This window comes from Liolophura sinensis, chromosome 9 (genome assembly GCF_032854445.1).
Source record: "Liolophura sinensis isolate JHLJ2023 chromosome 9, CUHK_Ljap_v2, whole genome shotgun sequence".
NCBI classification, from domain to species: domain Eukaryota; kingdom Metazoa; phylum Mollusca; class Polyplacophora; order Chitonida; family Chitonidae; genus Liolophura; species Liolophura sinensis.
Window position 1 is genome coordinate 35466111 of NC_088303.1, and position 15305 is coordinate 35481415.

Below are 15305 nucleotides of genomic sequence, written 5' to 3' on the forward strand. Positions count from 1 at the left end.
TAATTTATTCATGAAGTGAATCATCGAGTAAGTGTGATGTCACTCCAGGAGAGTAGACCGGCGAAGAATATTATCAACACTGGTGGAAGTCGATTAAACTGGGTCATTTAGAGATAAACGCATCTGAGTTGTAAATGGCGACTTTATTTTGCTTTTTCAGTGCCTAACTTTGAAAGGACTGAACGGAACCAGGAAAGCACTAGAAAAGGTACAGTAAATAAACGTGCCTGCCTCCGATGCTGCATAATCAAGCTACATGTAGGCGTACATGTACATGTATGTGTATGCTGCCGGTAGCATTGTTAGGCCAAATTTGACATTTATGTTTTCAGACCTTTGTGTTCTTCGATCGGCTGCGATCCGAAAATTACTTCAAGCATTAATTAGAAAAAAAAACAAACAACATTATTTGTTTGCATGCACACTTTAAAAGCATGACATCCTTCCTCAGTTCATCATCACGCAATGAAAGATTGCAGAAAGCAATCCAGTACCGGTACTAGTGGTTAAGTGAATAGCCAGTATGTACAATATATATTATACACGTTACATAGAACTTATTTTATGTAATGCCATCAGCTTTAAAGTTCAGTATCAGTAATGTAAAGTTCCGCGATGGTGACATTTTCCATTAGAACAAATATCGATGTTTACAAGGCAGTGGAATTTGTGAAGTTTGTTATATATTATTTTGCGCAATAACAGGAAGGAATACTGAGTTGAAGATTTGACATGCATTATTTTTGGGTCTCATGCAGAATTATGCATATATACGTTTCATTCGTGGGTGTACTACAGTAATTTAAAAATAATTTAATTCAGTTTGTTAATTGGTATCTATGTACATGTCCTCAGTTGTGTTCAAACATTTTTTTTATTTAATTTTCAGATTGTACAGTCTTGTGTCTGTGATCTTGTAGCAAACAAGAAACAGTGATGTCCATTTCAAAAGTATTTTTCGTAAGGTTTATGGCTGATAGAGTCAGATATAGATTGATGAATTTGGTTACTGCTGCCTACTGCGGGAGAGCTGACATCTTATGTCTCTTCTTGGGGCACAAAGTGAGTGTTTTTATCTCCATCACATCCAAGATAACTAAGTCTGCCATAGTTATGTATCTAGCTAAGCTGTATCCACAGTAAATGTATGGGGTCAATGTATACACAAGGCATTGATTCACTATATGGAATTAGTGTTTTCTTTTTAAACAGCCTCAAATTATAGACCAAGAGAATTTTGTCATGAAAAATCCAGTGTACCACATATGATTTTTATAACCTCATTGTTGTGAATCCAGGACAGTAGCCCCAGGGGACAGAAGCCTGCTGACAGAACCCCCAGCGGACAAAACCCCTATCTTCTTAATTAACTGACAAAACATATCCGACAGTCTAACAAACATGATGTTAAATATTTGTTGACGGGAAATCATACAGTGTGACTGTTTTCATATGTTATGTATGACTATTTAACGTTTTCATGTACTGTTAGTCTGCGGACCTTTGTGTTGTATGTTATAAGCATAACAGGCCCTGTTATATATGTACAGTGCGGACCTGGCCGAAAGCACCTCGTTCAATGCTCTGTTTATTTAACTGGATATTCATTGGCTGTTAATTCTGTGTCTAAGAATAGTTGAATCCACCTGGACCGTATATAAGCCGTGTTTTCTGTGCAGAGTGGAGGTATTTTTGCTGCATCCACTGGGAGCCAGGAGAGTGTGAGACGCTCTCGTATCGAGTCCATTATTTTGATATGAGCTGCTGATGCCAGTTTCATTTGGGAGGACAGTTTTTTTATGCCGGCACCGTTTGTGTACCACAGTAGTACTGATGTCTGGTTTATGTGAATTTCTGCGGAAGTCACGTTTATTGGTGTTCGGATCTTTATTATGATTATACAGTGTGGACTGTGTAATTTGTTTAACACGCTGACCTCACCTGACCGACAAGGTCGTCAAGGACTCTAAACTGAAGTTTTCAGTTTTGCAAAGGACGTTCGTTCTGCCACAAGGTGACATTACTCTACGTCTCTGAACGGCTCGTTTGTGAGCTTCTGCGGGAGCTGTGACTGATCTGAAGTGGATTATACCTCCATGCCTGTATTTACCCTGTGTTGTGCTCTGCGGGTGTGACGTCATTCAAAGGTTTGACCGTTCCAGTTCTGTGTAACCTGTGTACTGTGTTCGTGTTCGCTAACCTAGCGAAGTACCTGTCTGGGACAATTTGTGACTTGTGTGAATTGTGTGTTTATCCCATGGTCTTTACGTTGGATTTCCTGGAATACATTCCTTGGGATGCAAAGGTGAACTGGAAACTTGTAAAGACCGGTAATACTGATGTGTATGTTGTTGTTGTTGTTGAACTGTCTGTAAAACAGTACATCTCATTTTATATATAAAGCATTGTTTACATTGTAATATTGAGTCACTGAGTCTGTTTTCTGTTGCCGTTTTCTATACCGTAACAGAAATTGGGGGCTTGTCCGGGAACTGATTGTTTCCCTTTTGTTTTGCACCGGATATTGGAAGTTAAACACAAGTGAGAAGCGATGACTTAATTTTAACGGTGAATGATTCAGTGGCTAAATATTTACAATGGGAGATTTTGATCCTAAACAGTTTGTTAGTGTGCCCGATCAGGATGTTTTTGAGAGTTTAAAGAAGGAAGACTTGGTTAAGTTAGGGACATTTTTAGGTTTGTCCATAAAGTCTTCATGGAGGAAAAGAGATATGCAGCATACTTTGTTGAAACATTTAGTGGAGATAGGGAAGTTTGATAGTTCTGCATTATCTGATTATGAGTTCGAGGGTCAGTCTGATGCCGAGCTTAAGTTTAAGCAGTTAGAGTTAGAAAAGTTGAGATTGGAGAAAGAGGAAAAAGAGAAAGAGAGGGAATATGAAGAAAAAGAGAAAGAGAGGGAACATGAGATAGAGTTAGAAAAGTTGAAAATGCAGAGAGAGAGAGAGGAAAGAGAGAGGGAAGTGCAGAGAGAGGAAAGAGAGAGGGAAGTGCAGAGAGAGGAGAGGGAAGTACAGAGAGAGGAAAGAGAGAGGGAAAGAGAATTGGAGTTCCAAATGAAAAAGTTAGAGGTAGAGAGAGATGAGAAACTGGGTCCTTCCGGTAGACAGGGTACAGGATTTGATGTGACCAAATACATTCGGTTAGTTCCATCCTTTCAGGAAAAAGAGGTGGATAAGTATTTTCTGCATTTTGAGAAAATTGCAAATAGTTTGAAGTGGCCTAAAGAGTTCTGGACTATGTTATTACAGAGTGTGCTAATTGGAAAGGCCAGGGAAATTTACACTCAGTTAAGTGTAGAGAGTGCTTCCAATTATGACTATGTGAAAGAGGTAATTTTGAAGGGTTATGAATTGGTGCCTGAAGCTTACCGCCAGAAATTTCGTAACTATGAAAAAGGTAGAGATCAGACATACGTTGAGTTTGGTCGAGCTAAGGAGCAGTTGTTTGATCGCTGGTGTATAGCCAAGAAAATAGGCAAGGATTTTGAAAGTTTGCGTCAGCTTGTGCTGGTAGAAGAGTTCAAGCGTTGTATTCATAATGATGTAAAGGTGTTCGTTCATGTGCAGAAGGCGAGTACACTTGAAGAGGCAGCCAGTTTAGCTGATGATTATTCCTTGACACATAAGGTTACATACACGGGTAAGCCATTTAATTCATTTACACGTAGAAATACCCAGTCACATGCAACAGGTAGAGGTAGCTCTATACAGAAGAGTTCTACACCAGGCTCCAATGGTTCTGCAGCTCATGGTTCACGTAGTTCAGATTGGAATGGTAGTCCTCGAAATAGGGTCACTTGTAATTTTTGCAAGCGGGTAGGTCACGTGATGAGTGAATGTTACAAGTTGAAAAGGATACGGGAAGCTCAGAATGAGTCTAAGCCCACAGGTCTTTGTGTTGCAATGCACAAAACATTGCCGGAAGTTACATCAGCAGTTAAAAGCAGATCTGAGTTAGCTGATACGGGATTGGATAAAATTCCCAAATGCTCTATGGATAGCTTCGCTCCGTTTATCAATTCTGGTTCAGTGTCGCTTAGAAGCGACATGTCTTGTGCTACCCCTATAAAGATATTAAGGGATACTGGGGCATCTCAGTCTCTGTTGTTGATGAATACTCTGCCCTTTTCTGAAGAGTCATACTCTGGGGTTCGTGCCCTTATTAGAGGTGTAGAGTCTAGTGACTTTGTCAGTGTTCCCCTTCATGATATTTATTTGTCATCAGATTTGATATCTGGACCTGTCAGGGTAGGCATTAAGCCTTCATTACCTTTTGAGGGTATTCATTTGTTGTTGGGAAATGACTTGGCACATGATAAAGTTACTGTTGATCCCTTAATGGTTGATAAGCCTTCTCTGAATTCAGTCACAGAGCCAGTTGAAAGCGAGATAGCGGGTTTATATCCGTCCTGTGTTGTTACAAGAGCTATGTCTAGAAAAGTCAGTACAGACCAGGATAGTACTGTTGATTTGAGTGAGACTTTTCTCAACAAAATGTTGGATGGAGATTCTTCCAAATTAGACAGCCAGCAGGAAGTAGATACTAATTTTGTTAGTGGTGATCAGCCATTTTGTAGGACTGAGTTGATTGCTGAACAACACAGTGATCCAAGTATTTCTTGCTTGTTTAATGATGCAGCTAAAGATGGTGAATCTTTACCTGACCCATGCTATTACTATGTCAAGTCTGGCATATTGATGCGGCAGTGGAGGCCTCCTGATGTTTCGTTGGAGGATGAATGGGCAATTAAGCATCAGGTAGTTGTGCCCAAGTCTTATCGAAAAGACATACTGACCATAGCGCATGAAACGCCGTTAGCAGGTCATTTAGGTGTTAATAAGACCTATCATAAGATTCTCAGTCATTTTTATTGGCCAGGAATAAGGAAAGATGTTACTGAATTTTGCAGGTCTTGTCATACATGTCAGTTAGTGGGGAAACCTAACCAGACAATCCCCAAGGCAGCCTTGAGGCCTATTCCTGCAATTGGTGAGCCATTCAGTAGAATCTTAATAGATTGTGTTGGTCCGCTACCTAAGACAAAGTCTGGAAATCAGTATATGTTAACCATAATGTGTACTTCAACTCGTTTCCCTGAGGCAATTCCACTAAGGAATATTACTGCCAAGACTGTAATTAAGGCTTTAGTTAAGTTCTTCACCATGTTTGGTCTGCCTAAGTCAGTACAGTCAGACCAGGGTTCAAATTTCATGTCTGGTGTGTTCCAACAAGTTATGCATGAGCTAGGTATTAGCCAGTATAAATCCTCAGCTTATCACCCACAAAGTCAAGGAGCACTAGAGAGATTCCATCAGACACTGAAAAGTATGATAAGAACTTACTGCTTTGAGACAGGGAAAGATTGGGACGAGGGTGTACCTTTGTTAATGTTTGCTGTAAGAGAGTCTGTACAAGAGTCACTTAGATTTAGTCCATTTGAGCTTGTGTTTGGCCATACTGTGCGTGGTCCACAACAGTTGTTCAAGGAAAAGTTTGTGTCTGGTGATAGTGACAATGTTAACCTATTACAGTATGTGTCAAGTTTTCGTACTAAGCTCAACAGAGTATGTGAGTTAGCCAGAGAGAATCTTACAGCTTCTCAGAAGAGTATGAAAACTAAGTATGACAAAGAGACAGTAAGACGCAGATTTGAAGTTGGTCAGAAGGTATTGGCCTTACTTCCAGTTAGTGGTAAGCCACTTGAGGCTCGTTATTTTGGACCTTATGTAGTAGACAAGAGGCAAAGTGATCTTAATTATATTATTTTCACTCCTGATCGGCGCAAATCTAGACAACTTTGTCACATTAACATGTTAAAGCCATATGTAGACAGAGATAGCACTGATCTCAATGTTATACATCCTAGTGGAGTTGCTATCTCTTGTTTTCCAGTGCCAAGTTGTAAGAGAGAATTAAAGCGTTTTTTGGGCATGGCAGGTTATTATCGGAAGTTCTGTAGGAACTTTTCATTTGTTAGTGAGCCATTAACTCAGCTGTTAAAGAAAGGTGCTAAATTCTTATGGTCCATTGAGTGTCAGAGATCTTTTGATAGATTAAAGGCCATGCTAAGCAGCGGCCCCATACTTGTAGCACCTGATTTTAATTTACCATTTAAGCTAGCTGTTGATGCTAGTGATATATCTGCTGGGGCAGTTTTGTTACAGGAAAATGAAACAGATCACGTTGATCACCCTGTATGTTTTTTTTCTCGCAAATTTGACAAGTGCCAGAGAAATTATTCGACAATAGAAAAGGAATGTTTGTCCTTGATTCTAGCATTACAACATTTTGAAGTATATGTGACTTCGTCAAGTTACCCCATTGTTGTGTATACAGATCACAATCCCTTAACCTTCTTGCACAAACTAAAAGGTAAAAACCGAAGATTGTTACGGTGGAGTTTGCTTTTGCAAGAATTTAATCTAGAGATTAGACACATAAAAGGGAAAGATAATGTGATTGCTGATTGTTTGTCACGTGTCTAGTTGGTTTTCTGCAGCTTTGTTTTTAAAGATTGTGGCAAACGTTATTATTATTCATGATTATGAATATGTTAAAGAAAGTTTTATGCAAAACTTTCTTTCCCTGAAGGATGGGGGTGTTATGTATGACTATTTAACGTTTTCATGTACTGTTAGTCTGCGGACCTTTGTGTTGTATGTTATAAGCATAACAGGCCCTGTTATATATGTACAGTGCGGACCTGGCCGAAAGCACCTCGTTCAATGCTCTGTTTATTTAACTGGATGTTCATTGGCTGTTAATTCTGTGTCTAAGAATAGTTGAATCCACCTGGACCGTATATAAGCCGTGTTTTCTGTGCAGATTGGAGGTATTTTTGCTGCATCCACTGGGAGCCAGGAGAGTGTGAGACGCTCTCGTATCGAGTCCATTATTTTGATATGAGCTGCTGATGCCAGTTTCATTTGGGAGGACAGTTTTTTTATGCCGGCACCGTTTGTGTACCACAGTAGTACTGATGTCTGGTTTATGTGAATTTCTGCGGAAGTCACGTTTATTGGTGTTCGGATCTTTATTATGATTATACAGTGTGGACTGTGTAATTTGTTTAACACGCTGACCTCACCTGACCGACAAGGTCGTCAAGGACTCTAAACTGAAGTTTTCAGTTTTGCAAAGGACGTTCGTTCTGCCACAAGGTGACATTACTCTACGTCTCTGAACGGCTCGTTTGTGAGCTTCTGCGGGAGCTGTGACTGATCTGAAGTGGATTATACCTCCATGCCTGTATTTACCCTGTGTTGTGCTCTGCGGGTGTGACGTCATTCAAAGGTTTGACCGTTCCAGTTCTGTGTAACCTGTGTACTGTGTTCGTGTTCGCTAACCTAGCGAAGTACCTGTCTGGGACAATTTGTGACTTGTGTGAATTGTGTGTTTATCCCATGGTCTTTACGTTGGATTTCCTGGAATACATTCCTTGGGATGCAAAGGTGAACTGGAAACTTGTAAAGACCGGTAATACTGATGTGTATGTTGTTGTTGTTGTTGAACTGTCTGTAAAACAGTACATCTCATTTTATATATAAAGCATTGTTTACATTGTAATATTGAGTCACTGAGTCTGTTTTCTGTTGCCGTTTTCTATACCGTAACACATATCGTACCTAACTCGGTTTTGTCATCAAATTGTACCCCAGTCTGTCACGTGGTTTTGTCGTCAAATTGTACGCCAGTCTTTCACTCAGTTTTGTCATCAAGGCATGCCCCAGTCTGTCACTCGATTTTGTCATCAAATTGTACCCCAGTCTGTCACGTGGTTTTGTCGTCAAATTGTACGCCAGTCTTTCACTCAGTTTTGTCATCAAGGCATATCCCAGTCTGTCAATCGGATTTGTCATCAAGACGTACCCCAGTCTGTCACTCGGTTTTGTCATCAAAGCGTATCCCAGTCAGTCACTCGGTTTTGTCATCAAAGTGTACCCCAGTCTGTCACTCAGTTTTGTTATCAAAGCGTACCCCAGCCTGTCACTTGGTTTTGTCATCAAGGCATACCCCAGTCTGTCACTTGGTTTTGTCATCAAGGTGTACCTCAGTTTGTCACTAGGTTTTGTCATCAAAGCGTATCCTAATCTGTCACTTAGATTTGTCATCAAGATGTACCCCAGTCCATCACTTGGTTTTGTCATTGAGGCATACCCCATTCTGTCACTCGGTTTTGTCATCAAAGCGTACCCCAGCCTGTCACTCGGTTTTGTTATCAAAGCGTACCCCAGTCTGTCACTCGGTTTTGTCATCAAGGTGTACCTCAGTTTGTCACTAGGTTTTGTCATCAAAGCGTACCCCAGTCTGTCACTTGGTTTTGTTATCAAAGCGTACCCCAGTCTGTCACTCGGTTTTGTCATCAAAGTGTACCCCAGTCTGTCACTCAGTTTTGTCATCAAGGCATACCCCAGTCTGTCACTCGGTTTTGTCATCAAAGCGTACCCCAGTCTGTCACGCGGTTTTGTCATCAAGGCATACCCCAGTCTGTCACTCGGTTTTGTCATCAAAGTGTACCCCAGTCTGTCACTCGGTTTTGTCATCAAATTGTACCCCAGTCTGTCACTCAGTTTTGTCATCAAGGCATACCCCAGTCTGTCACTCGGTTTTGTCATCAAATTGTACCCCAGTCTGTCACTCAGTTTTGTCATCAAGGCATACCCCAGTCTGTCACTCGGTTTTGTCATCAAATTGTACCCCAGTCTGTCACGTGGTTTTGTCGTCAAATTGTACGCCAGTCTTTCACTCAGTTTTGTCATCAAGGCATATCCCAGTCTGTCAATCGAATTTGTCATCAAGACGTACCCCAGTCTGTCACTCAGTTTTGTCATCAAAGCGTACCCCAGTCTGTCACTTGGTTTTGTCATCAAGGCATATCCCAGTCTGTCAATCGGATTTGTCATCAAGACGTACCCCAGTCTGTCACTCAGTTTTGTCATCAAGGCATACCCCAGTCTGTCACTCAGTTTTGTCATCAAGGTGTACCTCAGTTTGTCACTAGGTTTTGTCATCAAAGCGTATCCCAGTCTGTCACTTGGATTTGTCATCAAGATGTACCCAACTCTGTCACTCAGTTTTGTCATCACGTTGTACCCCAGTCTGTCACTCGGGTTCAACAGCTTTCCTCTCATAAGTGTTGTATTTTCGAAACAAAATCCCCAAAAATGACTGTCTCTGATGTCTTTAATATTATTATTGAGTGCTTTTCGTCAAGCAAATATAAGTTTATTCTACCACTATACTCAGTTTGTTTGGCTGAAATATTCAGCATGGCATACACATTATAGCTTACTGCAGTTCGCAAAAAAGTCTAACACAAGCTGCAATACAGCAAATGTTTACCATTCTCATAGACTTCTTTAGCTTTCAGGTAAGCCTGGAATTGAGGTCGAGCATTCTGTATACCGCTGAGAGATATATAGCTCTTTCTGATGTTGTCAAAAATGGTTAGAATACATGGAAAACTAAACGAGTAAGTAGGGGTTCTATTGAATGCAAACATGTATTGGAATCTGACACGTTCAGGTAGAATGTGTCAAGTTTTCTCAAACATGCAAACAGCTTATGTCATTTACCATGTACACTTGATACTGATTGAGGGGTTTATGTCCACAGGGTTTTAGTCCGCCTGAGCTTTTGTCTGTACCCCCATTGTAGTTAAACTTTATGTGGAGCTATCAGGCCAGGTGAGCAGAAAGGTGCCTGACAACTTTAACACATCAGAACATATCATTGTGTTAAATAATGAAGGTGTATGCATGCCCTATATAAATAGTTGGTTTTTTTTTTTGGTTTTTTTTTTACCTTGTTTGTGCCTGAATTAAGCTTCATTCTGTTAACTTACAATCATTGCGACTGTTGCTTTTCTTGTGATGATTAATGTAGGACAGGCCATTTTGTACATGTTGTGTATGAAGCCACATATGTTTTTATTTTTTTTTTTTTTCCAGACATTCCCCAAACCTTTTGCCCGTCAGCAGTTAGAGATTCTGGCCTCTGGTGCAGGCTACACACAGTGTGACCCTGATGAATACGGCGAGAATGGAGACACAGCTCTGATCCAACATCAGAAACTTCAGCAACTATTTCCCAGCTCATACTATGCGTGAACCTTGGTGAAAATAAGCAGTTGGCAATGCTCAAGTTCCTGTTTGTGCGGTCTTCCAACAGTATGATATGCATTTATGTACATCACTTATGGGAAAACTTGTTAGTAACTTGCCAAAGGTCAGTGGTTTACCACAAGCACCTCAGTTTCCACCACCAATAATAATGACCACCGTTGTATGAGTAAAAAAAATTTGAGTTAGGCAATGAGCAATAATCCAAAAAATAAAGAAATCAGAAATAAGAATCGTAGGCAAAGTGTATTAAAACAACTGTATTAGTGTCATGTATAATCATTTGCTGGATAACTTCGTTAATACTTGTGAATCACGTTGTTTTTGTGCTTTAGCAGATGACAGCGCTAGACATCTGAAATATTGCTATAGACTAACATTTACATGTAGCTGAGTTAGTGTGTCAGAGACATAAAGCTGTTGACATGCGTCAGTTTTCTTTTTACTCCACATCAAACACCTCTGCCATGCATGTATGTGAAATGTGAAGGACACAGGGTGTGATTTAAAACTATAATAGATGTACGTGAAACTTAATGTGGAACCTGTTTCTTCTGCACAGTAATATTTTACTTGTATTTTCGTGATCAGGTGAAACATCTTTTGCTGTAGAATTTGACCATAATCACTGGTCAGGATGTGGTTGACTGCCTGCCCAGCTCGCACTGTGATGTGCAGACCTATGACAATGTGCAGAGTACCCCTCTGTATGCAGCAGTCAGAAGTCAAGACCCTGCCTACGTGAAGTCAGGGCACTGTCCTTGACGTAGGGAGTCAGGATCAAACGCCCATCTTCCTGGCTGTTCGTCGAGGACTCGTGGACATTACCAAGGTTTGTGCAGGTGTATCAGAGGAGATTTTCGGATGATCAGAATTCATGACTTTGTTTTTATTTGATATATTTAATACAGATATATAGTTAATGTAATGAAGTTATTGGCTGATGTGCATTTGCAGGAAAGGTATTTGGAGATGTACTCAATAATTTCGGGTGAAGTGCTTGTACACATTTTTATCACAGTTTTATTGTGACCCTATTAAAAAGTAATTTATTTATTTGGTTGGTGTTAAATGGTGTACTCAAGAATATTTCACTTATGTGACCTCAAGCAGCATATTGGTGAGAAGAAACAAGGCTCTGAAGTCATTGACAATCTGCAGGTTGCTGACAGACTTATTTAAAAGTAATGACCGACAGTCTTGTTTTACATCACATTGATGTGGATGAGTTTATGTTGTAATAATTTAACATTATTTCCAAATTTAACAACTTTTCCACTTCAGCATGAAGTAAAACTTGCATTAAATGGCAGTTTTATGGACATTATTTCAAGTGTGTTTCCTGCATTACATTTGTGATTTTGTTTGGTATTTGTGCAAAAATTATGAAAGAATGCAGATTTAAAAGCATTTCACCCTTATACCACCTTATATACCTTATATTGTGTTCAGGCCATCCCTGTCTTACATTCTAAATGTTCGCAGGCTACAATGTACATGTATTTCTTTTGACCTCATCACCTCTGGGTCCAGTTTCACAAAATGCACTTAGCTAAGTGTTAAAAGTGGTTAACTACCACAACACAGTATGTTGTAGACATATGAAGTGCACTTTGCTAAGCGCTATGTAACACTGAGTACACATTATGAAACAGACCCCTATTCTCAAGGAGGAGGTCTTCTGTTAAATAACTTATTGACGAACTTAAATAAAACAAATACATTCAGTATGTCACAGAATTTTATTTTCTGATGAAGTGCCTTATCTTTCACTGCTTCTCTACATATTTCAGGCCAACCAGTGTACATGTATGTTGATATTAACACAGTTTGCAGATACTGGAGAAGGCAGGATGCTGTTTAGAAACTGTGACCAGACGTGGAGTGACACCTTTACATGAAGCATTTATAAAAGGTTTGTGCATTGTTTTTGTATCTGATGCCTCTGATTTGTTTATCTGGAAAAGTGGAATACCATTATTGATTCCCAGAGAGCTGTTAGTTTTAATTATGGCTACATGCTTAAAATATAAAGAAAACAGGGCTGTGTTTCTGCTGGAAAGTTTGAAGCAAAACATAAAATGTTTTGAAATTATTTGAAGATGTCTACATGTATATGTAAATCAGCAATGCAAGTATTCTATGAAGAGTTACTCCCCCTGATGTGTAAGCTTCTTGCTTCATGTACATGTATGACAACGTTAATGGAATATGAGAACATTGTAAGTTTAAATGTACATATGTATATATTTTGTTAGCATTTATCAGTTGTATTGACAGATTTCTTTGATGTTGTCAAGGCCATGTGGATACGGGGGTGGGGGAGGGTATCTCCAAAATGTTAACACAGTGGATGATGAATCACGGAGTCCATTACTATCTGATACTGCTGCTGCTTGTCCTCTGCAAATATGTCAGCCGCTTGTATCTGGTAAGAACCTGTGTGAGTAGAACATCAAGCTAGAAAACAGGTGCCTGACATTTGTGAGAACACCCCTTTGGAGAAAGTGAAAAGGCCATGTTATCTATATTGGACCAGTGTATTTTCCGTGTTACATACATGTACCTTGGTCCAGTTTTACACAGCATGAAGAATACGGATCCTACTACTCTCTGTAAAATGGTGTTTTGAAAACTGTCAGGCTTACAACATACTTATGTCTGCTTTGTCTTCTAGGGCAACACAAAATTGAAATAATTTGATTATATTTTTGCTAATTTCAAATATATTAATTGCTGGTTTTCACAATAGAATACACGCATTATGCTTGATAAGTAACTAAGTTTATTGTTGTCGCTGTGAAATTACTATTTCTATGAACATTTATTTCTAAGCTGATCAGTTTTCCATCATTTTGTGTTATAATGGATATGCAGTAAGCTGATTGCACGACATGGTGTGTGCCTCAGCCCAGGAGAATATATGACTAAGCACTCAAGATGTCTGAGTGCAACTGATGAATTTTATCAACTGAACTTAAAACTTTAAGTAAAATGTAAATAAACACAGGAGGACTTTGACAGTATGAAATATGGCAAGTATTAATTACATACCTGAGGTGTGAGAAGGTCTAGGACTAATTGGAAGGTCTAGGACTAATAGGAGATATCGGCCAGCTGAGAATGTACAAGATGACATGTCAAATGAGAGACACCTCATGATTGTATTAGTTTTAGTGAGAGAGCCGGATGCATTAAATCACAGAAGCAAAGAATTGATGTACATGTACAACTGATGTTCAATAGAGTTGAAGATTAAAGTTATGTGTTTTAATTATATTTGTTCACTATTTTATTTTTTCATGACACAGAGATAGCACTTCCCATCAGTTGATAGATTGATAAGTGTCACTTTAATCACTACTACAGCCATTAGTTCAATATTTAAGGTTGAGCTAAATGCATTCCTGTGCACCAATGTAGAAAATTTGAGTGCACATAGTGCACCCATATATATTTTCTTATTTGACCACTGCAACTGAATATACATCTCTCCAACTAATGTACCTTGTTAATTTTAGGCACTTAAAAGGCGGGTGCTAGAATCATTGAAATGTTCAAAATACAACAGAGACAGAAAGTGTTGCAAGGTTGTTTTTATAATCGGAAAACAATTCACTGGCATCATCAACTTAAAATACAGTGTCATTCTGTTGAATGTTTTATAGTGTGATATCAAACCAGACAGCTTGCTGGGTATCGGGCTCAGTCTGAATTTAAGGCACATCTGATGTTAGCAAACAGTGTTATACGGTGTTATGAGTTAAACTACTAGCCAGCTGTAAAATATACTAGACTAACAATGCTGAATGCAGACTATAAAGTTACATTGATTTAAAACCACATTCAGGACTAGCTATCTTAACACTTTTGGTACTTTTATACTAAAATCCTTTGTGATTTGATTACATTTAGAGGATTGGTTCATTCAAAAGGACTAATGGCATGTTTGTCAAAAAATACTACCATTGTAGTAGTCCACTTTTCAAGTGTCATCTGAACAGCTTCACCCTTCATAATTAAATCCAAAAAGGCATAAAAAAGAACGTTTTTAGTGCAGGTAAGATGGACTATTAAAGCATTCACCAGCTCACGTGTCACAATGTAAGGTTACCGCATGTAGGCCTGAAACAGGCTATTAAAAGCATTCACCAGCTCACGTGTCACAATGTAAGGTTACCGCATGTAGGCCTGAAACAGGCTATTAAAAGCATTCACCAGCACACGTGTCACAATGTAAGGTTACCGCATGTAGGCCTGAAACAGGCTATTCCAGTACATGCGCGGGTTTTCTCTGCCTGTAAACCTGACCTCTGTTTCATAAGTGAAATATGCTTGTATACACTCCAAGAACCAATTTATGAAGTTGACCACAAGTTATGATGTTATTTCTACAGGCTATTAAATTACTCACTGTGTTCCAACAGAGTTCTTTTGTGTGTGTAATAGGATATTGTGCCTTCATTACTTAACATTCTGTTACAGTAACAAATGTATTCTGGTAGGGGCCTCCGTGGATCAGTCGATTAGTGGGCTTGCGCAGGGTAATGACCAAGGAGCCTCTCACCAATGTGGCCGCTGTGAGTTCAAGTTCAGCTCATGCTGGCTTCTTCTCCGGCCGTAAGTGGGAAGGTCATCCAGCAACCTGCGGATGGTCAAGGGTTTCCCCCAGCCTGTGCCTGGTTTCCTCCATACATAATGCTGGCCGTGGTCGCATAAGTGAAATATTCTTGAGTACGGCGTAAAACATCAGTCAAATAAATAACTAAATAAATAAATAAATCTATTCTAGCATCGCCCAAAAAACATATGTTGAAGTTGTCAGATATTTCTTCTGATTGTACAACCCCAATCAAACAAATGCAGAAATATCTGAGTTATCTAAAGAAATGCAGAAATACCTGAGTTATCTGAAAAAATTAAAGAATTAGTCTTGTGACGGGATAAAGTATTACAGAAGTATGAACTAAACTGATGGACTGAGCGTATGTGAAATAGCTTGATCTTGTAGAGGATGTAATTGTAATGATTGCTGTAAGAGGGTCATTTTAAATAACTATGTCAACAGAATCAACAGGTGTCTCATTTGAATCCCGTCTTTGGGACAGATTCCATATTTTGGACAAATGGACGGAAAATTCTTAAAACTAAACCTCATAT

General features: G+C 39.3%; 1 long non-coding RNA gene across 1 annotated transcript; it reads left to right on the top strand.

Annotated features, from left to right (window-relative positions):
* The first annotated feature begins 69 nt into the window (after positions 1–69).
* LOC135475910 (uncharacterized) lies at positions 70–9496 on the top strand. Its single transcript, XR_010445074.1, has 3 exons — positions 70–208; positions 890–1062; positions 9395–9496. It is a non-coding gene; the product is annotated as an uncharacterized LOC135475910 (long non-coding RNA).
* Positions 9497–15305: the final 5809 nt, after the last annotated feature.